General features: G+C 33.5%; 1 protein-coding gene and 1 long non-coding RNA gene across 6 annotated transcripts in view; one reads left to right on the forward strand and one right to left on the reverse strand.

Moving 5' to 3' along the window:
• Nucleotides 1-12,199, reverse strand: part of LOC133835255 (fibrinogen-like protein 1) — a 150,125-nt gene that overhangs the window by 120,224 nt on the left and 17,702 nt on the right. Inside the window, exon 1 of one of the 4 annotated variants that reach the window (XM_062265237.1) lies at nucleotides 11,231-11,612. The exons of the other annotated variants lie outside the window; for them this stretch is intronic. The gene's annotated coding sequence lies outside the window, so the exon portion shown is untranslated. Of the gene's footprint in view, nucleotides 1-11,230; nucleotides 11,613-12,199 lie in introns of those variants that run through there. 4 annotated transcript variants of the gene reach the window in all.
• LOC133835289 (uncharacterized) overlaps nucleotides 1-12,199 on the forward strand; it is a 115,162-nt gene that overhangs the window by 69,680 nt on the left and 33,283 nt on the right. The window contains exon 4 of one of the 2 annotated variants that reach the window (XR_009893538.1): nucleotides 3,891-3,993. The exons of the other annotated variant lie outside the window; for it this stretch is intronic. This is a non-coding gene — a long non-coding RNA (uncharacterized LOC133835289). The remainder of the gene's footprint in view (nucleotides 1-3,890; nucleotides 3,994-12,199) is intronic. 2 annotated transcript variants of the gene reach the window in all.

The following is a 12,199-nucleotide window of genomic DNA, read 5'->3' on the forward strand; positions in this document are numbered from 1 at the left end:
TGTTGCTCGTTGCTTAGGCAGCCTAATAATGAGTGCGCTGCTTGCTTTACTTGTTTCTCTATTTGATTTGTTGACTTCTTCCTGTGTGGCGAGGCAACTGCTCTTCAGCTGTCACTTTTTGGCTGGGCAACAACAATGTTTGCTTTTGCTTTGCATTTGCTTTTGGTTTTGAATTTGAATTCAAGTCTTCTCTCTGACTCTGTGAAATGTGCTTGTTCTTTATGTTTGTTGTTGCTTTTTTGCGGGTGTATAGATGAACATGTTAAGGTGCTTCTAACTAAAAAATAATAATGATAAATAATATAAAATAAGTAAAATAAATAATTCAAGTAAAAAAAAAAGTAAAAAGAGGGATGCAAACGAATTTTTAATATTAAGTTTTATTTGTCTATTTTATCGATAATGATATTTATCGATAATAGAAGAAAAAGAAAAAACATATTCATTAGTAGATTGTGAATCAATTGTAATGAAATATGAGTGACAACAACCTCGATTCGATATTTTGCAATCTCGACTCTGTGAAAATCCCCATTGAGTTGCCATAATGAAGTAATTAACCCGTAAGCTTTCATCAAAAATGGGCGGTAATTACTTAAACATGGAATTTCAGGACACTCACAGCACTCACTGCGCGATTTTCGCTATATGCTGTTGTACATTGTACGTTGTGTGATGTCCATTCGTGGAATGGCTCTTCCCTCTCCCTTTCTCCCATGCTAATGGGCAAGCTGTGCCATGTTGAAGTAAACCAAAAAAAAAAAAAAAAAGAGCAGGTTAAAAATAAAGAAGAGAAACTGGCGTAAAAGTGGCGTGGCTGCGTGTTGAGGTCCTGTGGTTAATGTAGGCGTGGCAGCAGCTGTGGGCGTTTTAATGACTGTCCAGCCACACACATACCTATTTAAAATGTCCATGTGTGTGTGCGTGTGAGTGTGTGCATGGCTTCTGGCCTCAAGCGCCGGACATGGCCACGCATTTTTGCGTGCGTCCTTTTACGGGGACAGCACAGGAGCAGCAAGTGTAGTACACTGAGAGAAATTTTTTGATAAATTTCAGAGTAAATTGTTTTGAAAAACTAAAAAAGCCAAGTACGCTATAATAACAATAAAATTTCTTTAACTTCAAATAAAAAAACAAGATTTTATAAAAAAAAATATGACTATAAACACAAAATTTCTTGAATTTCAAATACAAAAAAAAACAAAAACAAAATTTAATAAAAAAAATCACTATAAATACACAATTTCTTGAATTCCTAATGAAAAAATAAACTAAACTGTATACAAACAATAAACATAACATAATTCAATAAACACAATAAAATTTCATTAATTCGTAATACAAAAACTAAAAAAGAAAAATTTACAAATACAAAAAAAAATCGAATGAATAAATCAAAGCACAACCGTACAATTTTTGAATCTAATCATAGCAAAGTCAGCTTTAAAACAATTTCACAATAACCAAGTCAAGGAATTTATACTTTTATGATAATGAAAAAATAATAATCAAAAAATAAATATTGCATATTTAATTTTTAAAATTTATTTTAAATTTCTGAAAATATGCAAAAATGTATGTAACAGGTAGAAGGAGGCATCTCCGACCCTATAAAGTATAATAAATGCAAAATGATGTCCGTCTGTCCGTCTGTCCGTCTGTGTGTCTGTCTGTCTGTGTGTCTGTGTGTCTGTCCGTCCGTCCGTATCTATTTTATTTTAAATGATTTGGAATTATTTTTAGTTATAAGAATAGTATTTTTTTTTGTAATATACCAAGTTTATGGAAATGTACTGTAGAATCTAGTACGGTTTTTATTTATTGCTCTTTACCAAGAAAAATTCCTTTTCTTCGATTTCAGATCGAATTATTTTTCTCAGTGCGTAGTGTCAGCAATAGCGCCAACGGCAGTTGCACTGGCATGTGGCATGTGGCATTTGTATACACATGTCCTGTGTGAGTATGGCAAGTGAGTGAGTGACTGACCCAACACACTGAGGAGGGGGAGGTGAAGGGGAAGGAAGTCCTTCTGCCATTCAACGTGTTGCACGAAATGCCAACGCTTGTCGCATTAATTGCCACACGCATGACAGTTTTTAGAAGCGCTCCCCACACTTCCACTCTCCGCTCGCTTGCCTTGCCAATATTTTTAGGGGGCGGCCTGTGGGCATTTTAATGGCTTAAACAAAACTACGCTAATTGGTTGGCTTAGCGAGAACGAACATGTGCATTAAGTGCAGCAATCCGCGCGTTGAATAGCGAAACGAATATGTTAGATACACACTTTTAGTTTAAGGACTTAAATTAAACACAAACACCATCTGAATTATTTGCTCTTATTAATTATAATTAGCCGTGTTAACACAAATATTGCTTGAGGGTCATTCAACTGTGTGTCTAGCCCAAAAATAACTATAATAATTACATTGTCCGGCGCAATAAATTCAATTGTGTCGCACGTGTCCTGACCATTTGACACGCAATGTGCAGGTCTATAAAAAAGGTAGATCAAGAAAAGAGATAGAGGTGATCAAATAAAAAAAGTCTGCTAAAAGTTAAACTAGACAATTGCTATTAAATTAAAGGCAAGTAAGATAAAATAACTAATTGATTACACATTAAAATTATATATAATATATAGAAGAAATATACTATACAATATTCTAGACAATTTTAAATATACTAGACAATATAAAATTTACTAAAAATTTAATTTAATCATTTCAAACACAAAAAAACATATGCATTGAAATAAGCATAGAAATCATATTTTTAATTTTAACATCTAAATTTAGAGATGTTTAAAAATTAAATTAAAGTTAGCTATGTACACCCCATAAGAGTATTCACAGCAAATATGGCAGCTCTAGCTCATTTAGATTCGTAGTAATTGACAAACACGCGAGCGGACAGACAGGCAGACAGATGGCTAATGATATATGTAGATATATTTTATGGGGTCGACAAAGTCTCCTTCTGTCTGTTGCATGCACATTTTATCACCGAGTATTTGCACGCTTTTCGGGTGAGCATATAAATAATTAATCATTAATTAATCTCTTGGCAAGCACTTTGCAAATATTTGCGCTTGTTTATCAACAAATGCGTCTCACTTTTTAATCGCTAGAAAAGTCAACTCTCTCTTTCTCGCTCTCTAACAAACACTTAGACATCTGGGCTCACTCAATTGGCATTTGTTGCTGTCAGCGATCATTCTTAATCGGCGTCTACGTCGTATACGTAATCATCGCCTCAGTGCAAAAACTCTTGACAGCAGCGCGTCGCATTCATTTGACAATCAATAGGTGGCAATATAGCAGCAACAAGAGAAGCGACCACAACAACAACAACGGACGCTCTGTGCATAACAGGCAATATTTTGTAGCTCACCCCCCGCACACTGACGCTCTCTCACTCACACTCACACACATTAACATTGACGCTCTTCCGTCTGCTGCTGTTGTTGCTACTGCTTCATCTTCTTCTTCTGCTTTGCTCCATTGCTCCACACTTGGCATTTACTTTGACTTGCCATTGTTGTTGTCTGCGTTTTGTTTGTGCTCTTCTTGCTGTCGCACTCGCACTCGTTTGTTTTTTTTCATTTTCGTATTGACTCGCGCTCTCACCTCGCTCTTACTTGTCTGCCTATGCGTGTGTCTGAATATTTGTGTTTGTGTGCTCTCGTTCTCGTTCTACTTATTGGCTTACATTTTAAATGTAAATTTCTGGTGGACAAGCAGCACTCTCTCTCTCTCCCTTTTCCCCTCACTCAGCAATAGCATGTCTCTATTATCATGCCGTTTGATTTAATTAATTTTTTTGTATATAGAATTTTTATTGTGTCGCCGCCTGTCAACTAATATTTGTATTTCTCTTTTCTTTCTCCACAGGTGAGTGTCACAATTCTGATTGCATCTCCTTCCTTTGTTATTGTGTCTAATGGAAATCACGTCTATCGATTGTGCCGTGGGGGGAATTACTTTTATTTTTGGGGTAAGTTAAGTGCCGCCTTTCAAACGGAAGATTGATAAAAAAAAACACTTGGCTAATTGTCCAATAAAATTCAGAAATCGATATTGTCGCTTTTTTGATAGATAGTTGACCTCAAATAGTTAAGTCTATTATTGGATTATGGAAGGTTAATCTTTTGATGAGTCATGAAATATTGTATTGTAATATTTCCTATGGAACTGTATAATATTTTATCAAAGCTTCTGCTTTACAAATTATAATAATAATCGTAGAGTTTTTATAAAATATATGATTTGATTGTAACAATTTGCGTTATAAATTATTGTAATAATCTATAACACGAATTCGAGATATTTGATTATAATAATTTATTACATTTATTAGATTGTATTAATACATACAATTTATTATATGATGAATCTCAATCGCTTTTTTTAATTTAGTAAAACTATTTTCAGTTCTTGAATAATTTTTTTATAATTAGCTAACATTTTTCAGTCTTGTCTACTCTTTTGCTACATTTTTTGGCCTATCCCTAAACTTTGTTTTTACTGTATCAAATCCACAGTTCTGTGAATCTTTTTCCAATTACTGTCATCACAAATTCTCTCGAATCACATTCGTCGTCGTCTAGTTAATTCTAAACTCGACTGAATGCTCATTTACAATGAAAGCCGGCAATCTCTCAAAGCAAATGCTCAAAGAAAGTATTCAAAAGTAAAGGGAAATCAAAGAAAAACAAAGCGTTTTCAATTAAAGTCCTCTCTCTGCTATTTGCCACTAGTCAAAGGCCAAACTACGAGAATCGCAGTTTGAAAAAAGCCTTTTTTCTGTATTCAAGAGTTTTCTAGTTAGTTTTTTATTTCTGTTTGCAACAAAATATGGGTGCTGGTCTCTTAGTCTCGATGGGAAATGAGTGAGCTCGACAGCAAAAAACTTGATTTCAGACGAGATTCACAAACATTTTTAGATTTATTGATAGAAGTTAATGGAAATAGAATTTTTAAAATAAATGTATTTATTTTACACATATTTAGGAACAAAGATTTCAGTATTTTTTCTGAAATATACTGCACAAAAGTTTATAATATACGTTAGAAATAATATGAACAACTTTTTACATATCGAATAAAGACGATTCCAATATTAAATATCATCTTATTTCAGTTAGCTTTCGTTCTGAGAAAGCTTACACAAAAAATAAAACAATAGAGCTGTATTTCTTTTTTTTACTAAAATATACTGCATTAGGTTAAGGTCTTATTAATTAAATTTATACATTTTTTAAATGTATACAAATGTATAAATATGTAATAGAAGAAGCTTTCCACTGTGCGTCACACAAGTCACCACTAAAATGTAATTCTCGTCTGGCGCTTGGCGTGGAGAGTATAGAAAAAAAAGCGATTAAAAACAAAAAAGCAAAGATATGACAAAATATGGCAAAACTGACATATGCCAACAAAAGGCAGATACGATGCTGAAGAAGAGGGAGGAAGGGCGGAAAACGAAACCAACTGGGCAGAGTGCATTAAACTGCGCCAAGTCAAACACAAGCAGAGGCGCAGTCAGCAAATGTGAAAGCTAGAGCGAGATAGAGAGTGAATAGTACAATGTAAGTGTACGCTTCTATGTAGTGTGCATGTGTGTGTATGTATGTGTATGTTTATGTGGGTGGCGATGACGACGACGGCGAAGTCGAGTAGCTTTTGTCAAAGCACGAGAGACGCTGAACACGATGACAACGGCGACGACGACGTCGACGGACCAAATCCAATCCACAGGCGGATTTTCAGAAAGCTCTCTGCAGCTGCAAGCCAAAATCACATACACACACAGAGTTAACATACATGCAAAAACACAAACAAACACGTGCACTCTCTTCCTCCTTCTTCTCTTCTCTCTCTCCCACCACTCTCCACACACACTTCTAGAGCTGAAAACAATAATAAATCTCGGCAGCTCAATCATAAAAAAAAGTAACAAAGGCAGTCGGCAGACCCATAAAAAGCGCAAATATCGCAGCAGCAGAGAACGAATAAAATGAGAAAAAATACATATAAATAAAACACATACAAAAAGAATACAGGCCAAATAAAATAAAGTAAAATAAAATAGTCCACTATTGCGTTGCTTCTCTCTCTCTCTCTCTGCCATTCTCATTCTCACTCTCTCCACACACTCTTGCTTGAACTCTACACAATCGAAACGTATCAAGACGAATCGAAGAGCAGCAGATAAGACGACAAGCAAGAAGAAGCACAAACAAAGAGAGTAGCTGCTGTTTCTGCTTGGGATTTATTTCGTGTTTTCTCGCTGTGATAATAAAATGTTGTAATAACAATAAAGCGCACTTATCACACGCCAGGCCGATGATTAAATACCCTTGTGTGTTGACACTGAATTGAACAGTGTAATAAATCAATAGCGGTTGCTAAATTCATGGCTGAGTTCTGCGATCTATAAAATGTTCACATTCAATGTAGATCAAAGGAAATTAGTAAAATGACAATTTTACAAAGTTTTGAGGTTTTAAATTAGCATAATTGGTGAATAGAAAACAGTCATAAAGAGGTAATATTCCTATTTATAATGAAAACCCAAAGGAATATTGCATTACCGGTTGAAAATGTTCTAAAAAGTTGTTAATCACATATTAATGTAGAACAAAGCCAAGCAAAATAAACATCCTGACATAACCATATCATTTCATAATGGAAGAAGAAAAGAAAAATCGCACTTTGATTATATCTTATTTAAGGATTTTTACAAAGTTCAATATAATAGAAAATAGTATAAGGATTTTTACAAAGTTCAATATAATATAAAATAGTATAGTTCAATATAATATTTCTGCATATATTACAAGAAGAACAAGAATTTGAGGAGCTTATAGTATTAATAACTGAACCTACGATCTAACCTAGATTTGGTTAATGTAACTTGCGTAAATTTAGCGAAAAGTGTTCGATAAGATAAGAGAGTTACATGAATGTAGTTTGAAGCCTTATTAACAATCTATAATCATAACGTATAATAGAGAAATTGATTAGTGTAAAAGATGTCAATAAAATATGAATGTCCACGCAATTTGTTTTCTAACTGTATATCCACACATTGTATAATATTACCAAATAGTGTTTCATGTAATAGTCTTTTATGATCAAGTACTTTTTGGAAGCTATACAAAAGTACAACATTTTTCCTTAGAATATTAGCATGTGCCCTACAGTCAAACAATGAGCTCATTGCTAAGGCAATTAAAGAAACAAGTCTTTTTTCTGAGAATTAACAGCGACTGCAACTGATTCGAGGAAAATGTGGAATAAACGATTTCAGATAAAGTAAAAAGTGTGCCATGATGGGGTAGAAACAAATTCCACCCCGATTTTGCATAGTGTAAAAAATGTTTGGCGTTGCTTTTGCATTCCGTTAGGAAATCCGCATAAAAAGTGCAACCAACAAGGGGCGTGGAAAATGTACAAAACAAAAAAGATAGCTAGAAAGAGAGAGAGAGAGAGTGAGACAGGGAAAAAAGGAGCAGGAAGAGAAAACAGAAAACAGGCAAACACAACTACAAAGACGTATGCATAGATATTATATTTGCGCCTGCAACAATGTGTGTGTATATGCAATATATGTAGAAGTGTGTGTGTGTGTGTGTGTGTGTGTAAATATGACCCAACTCATTTAGCGAACACTACAACAAGAGCAACAAAAGCTGCAACACAAGTTTGTCATTTACACCGCACACAGCAGGCAAAGTCCACTCAACTGATTTTAGAGTTCTCCAGAGGAGAGTCGCAGAGAAGAGTAGGAGAGGGTAGGGGGGAGGAAAGGGCATCGAGGGGCCATGTTGCAATTATGACCTGTTGTTTGCATTGCTAATGGGGCTGCCCAGTCGTTGGGCGTGGCAATTAAAGTACCTGTAATTTCGGTGCAACTGCAACTGCAACTCGTAATGGCCACGTTCAGATTTCATGTCAGTCCAACAACAAAACGGACAACAAACAGCAGACAACAAGCAAAAAAGCTTTTTACATGACCAAACTAGCAGCTTTACATTTTTTGGTATTAATTGTATGACAGAATGTAAAAAAGCTTTTAGGCTGACTACGAGGATAGAATGTAAATGAATATGGCCAGAAAATAGCTCATAGAGAGGAGAAAGATTCATAAATATTTTGCTTTATGATTAGCGTAGACTTATTTCGGATTAAAAGCTTATATAAAAAGTAAGCTTTAAGAAGCTTTGAATCTACAAAGCTTGTGAAGAGTGAAAGTTAAATAGAATTTTTATATATTTCAAAGAAATAAATTATGGATTATGATAGTCTTCATTTTAATCTATTGTTCATTTGAATAAGTAGGAGCTTTTAACTACTTGTAAAATTCAGAGCTTTTGTTAGAATATTGCTGATAAAATTTGATATATTTGATATACATATATATAAATAGAAGCTTTCAACATTTAAATATTATAAAAGGTGTTTTAAAATGCAAATATATTATTCTTTTGAACAATATATTTGAATTGTCTATCGAAGTGTTTCATTTGAAAAGCTCTAAAGCTCAACATACAGTAGATCACAGCTTATTTCAACCACCACAAACCGAAAACTTTGAATCAGTATACTGGCCAAACTAAAAGAAGTATTCAATTTATTTAAACGCACGATTTTAGTTTAATGTTTAGTTTAAAAGATATTCTTTCATTTATGCTCTAATTTTTTGTTTACTATATAAAATGATCGTAAAACGAACAAATGGCGAAACAACCACAGTTTATTTCAATCAGCAGCTTTACAGCTGTGCGAAGATCAGTTTCCTGGAAAAAAAAAACAGTTCTTTATTGATCTATTGCTTTGTGTAAAGTATTTTCAATGTTTAGAAGTTCGATTTTTGGCATTTTAAGCTTTGGATCTCAAGAGATAAGCATATTTTTCAAATGAGTTACAATTAAGAAGCAGAATGATGTCATAGCTCCTTTAAAGAGTGGATACATAATAGAATGTAAACTTTTATGTTTCCTTTTAAATAAATAACCATGTGCTTTCAAAAAGACTTATTGGTTAATTAAATCAATTAATATTTAAGCTTGACTTCAATGCAAATAAATTTTATTAAACTATATTCATATGCAATTAACTTTAACCTTTTAAGGTATAAATTAAAAATTCTTTTAAATTAAGCTGCAATTGAATTTTTTTTGGAATTTAAGCCTGCTTGGTGGAAGTGCAGTAAACGAATTTATGCTGACAAAGTCAAGTGAAGCCTTCGCAACGTTGTGTGTTGAAAATGGTGGCTGGGATTAAATGTTTAATCAACTGCAAATGTCATCGATAAGTTGCTGACGAAACCGTTGACAGCATTTGAGGCAAAGTCAAACAATTCCCCACAGTGTATTTAACAGCACTTCAATTGCACCAGCCATGAGTTGTTATTCCCTCTCCTCCCTCTTTCATCTACACTTTTCTCTCCACCTTTTGCAGTGCTCCAACTTCGCCTCTGGCTGTTTGTGTGTAATGCAAACAATTCTCGATTACAATATGAAAATCGGGCAATGAAAAGGAGTTTTTTTTTTTGTGTAAATGCCCCTTGGGTAGAGGAAATAGAAAATGTATAGGAAAAAAGCGGCATATATGAAAAGTGAGAGAAACACACAGACAGCTTTGGAGGGAAGTAAAGAGTAAATAAAAATGAAAATGGTAACAGAACAATGAAATACATATGAACAAAAACGAGTGAAGAATGAATGTGGGAAAGGTTCAGAAGAACAAAAAATAATGAAAATTATTAAATTGAAATTCGAAAATACATAACTAAATAAAATAATAAAACAAATGATAAAATTACAGATTTTGGATTAAAACTTGAATTGCAAACGAATTGCATAAATGGAAAAGTAAATGGAAATATATTTTGTAATATGTATTCTTATTATATTTCTTACGACAAAAAAAAAAGAATTCAATCGAACACTTCAAATTTTAAATTAGTTGTAAAAGAAAGCTCAAATAAGAGAATTTATATATTCAACTTTAAAACAACTCTAAAGAAAGAATACAAAATAAAAGTTAAATGGAATGAATAAAATTGTTAATGATACAAAATACTCTTTAGATAAATAAGCGATATAGCTATGTCCGTTGGCAGTCTGTCCGTCCGTCCAGATCAACACCTAGATCTCAGGGACTATAAGAGCGAAAGTTACAATGTAAAGTATTATTGTATGTGATATTATAACGATATAGCTTTCAAGATAATTTCGATATATTAATTTGGTATACATATTTGTAGAATAATGTTATATTGAAAATGGATATCGGGTATGTCACATTCGAGTCCAACATTCTTATTTGCTTAATTTATGAAATCAATTTAAAGATACACAAAATAACAATATTTCAATTGACTTAAATCACATTTCTATTAAACTTATATTTTAAGAAATTTATCAAAATAATGTGATGGTATATATTTATATATTGCTATAGCTACAAGTTTACTAGTCAATTTGAATATTGTTATTCACTGTTAAAATGTTATTTTTAATGCAAGTTATTTTCTACCTTCATTCTATTGCAAGATTTATACTCTTTAATAAAACGAATTATTGATTATAGTAAATACAATTGAACTGCAGCTAGTTACGCTCTGTCTTTGTGTTTAGTGTGCAACGTGGCGTATGCGTGATGTGTGCAGCCTGGCGCATTACGCATACGCCGCATGTGCCTGCAAGCACACACGTGCATAATTGTTGTTGCTTGCTATTGCTTGCTTGGCTGGTGTTCTGTTTGCTACTGGCAGTTGTTGTTGCTACGTTGAAAAGTGAACAGAGAAGAGAAAAGAGTGAAGAGCATTGGTCAACTTGTCATACTAATTTCATGGGTTACCCTTAGCAGTTGCCTTCGGGGGCAAAATGTGTGTGTGTGAAGAGGAGTCTACTACTTCTGTTTCTGTTTCTGCTTCTGTTTCCTGTGCCTCCTTTTGTTGTTTACGTTGCGAATGCTGAGACGCATGTTGTGTGGCATGAAGTGTGTGGCATTGTTGTTGTTGTTGTTGCTGTTGTTGGTCGCATGCCAGCAGCTTGGACTCGGTCAAATGCCTGCAGCTTGTTCTCTTCTCTTCCTTCTCTCTCTTGGCTGCCCTCTTTATAAGTGTGTGTGTGGTTTGCCAAAGCAGCTTCCAAGTGAATGCACACAAGCACTCAAACTCAAATTCATACTCATACCCATACACTCACACTCACACTCACTTCGATGTTCGTTGTCCAATGATCGGCCACAAAGTGTGCTTCAGAGTGTTCAGAGAGTCCTGCCAAAAACTCGGATTTGTTGCCATATGTTTCTGTCAACTTGGCTTGGCTTTGAGCCCAGCTTCCTTCTTATTTTTATTCTCCACTTTTTTTTGGGTAACTTTTTCATCTGTTGGCAGACGATTTAATTAGCCGACGGCTATCGAACAGTTTGCGAACTCGTGGGTTACTTTTATTTGGTTTACTTCTGTTATCATCGCTGAATATGCTGGCAAAGATTAGCGACAAGCTCTGTGAAAAGTACTGGAAACGTTCTCAATAGCTTTTATGAATGGGTTTTTTTTTGTTGCAGTTTAAAAGTTTTTAAAGATTTTAGAATTTGTTTAAATGTATGATTTTAATCATAATTTGAATTTGACATTGAAAACTAAATTGTTGAAGATTTGAATAAATATATAGAAATTAACACATTTAAAATGGTCAAAATTGTGTTGAATTGTGTTGAATTGTGTTGAATTGGTGTCTGATAACTATACTTTTAAGCTACTATTATAAAATGTTGTTTAGGAATTGCTGAGAAATTTAATAAATATTTCTACATATATTTCTGTAAATGTTTGGTATTAAACAACAACATTAAACAACAATTATTGAAAGAATAAATTGCTTTTGTTAAAGCATACAAATTTTGACACTTTGTAGAGCAAATAATTGAATAAAAAATAGCTGTTTAATTTCGATTTTAAATTGTGTTGAATTTGTGAAACAAAAATACTGTTAAACCACTAATTTAAAATAAAACTACAATGAAAAGCAATTTTAGGAAATGTTTGAAAATATATTTATGTAAAATAATTGTGATTATTGAAAACAATTTGTAGGTTATTAGACATGTTATAACAGCTTTCATAAATTGTCTTTGTTGAAGCATATAAATTTTGATTCCTTGGAGCGAAAGAAATTGAACGA

Source organism: Drosophila sulfurigaster, chromosome 2L (assembly GCF_023558435.1).
Source record: "Drosophila sulfurigaster albostrigata strain 15112-1811.04 chromosome 2L, ASM2355843v2, whole genome shotgun sequence".
Taxonomy (NCBI): Eukaryota; Metazoa; Arthropoda; class Insecta; order Diptera; family Drosophilidae; genus Drosophila; species Drosophila sulfurigaster.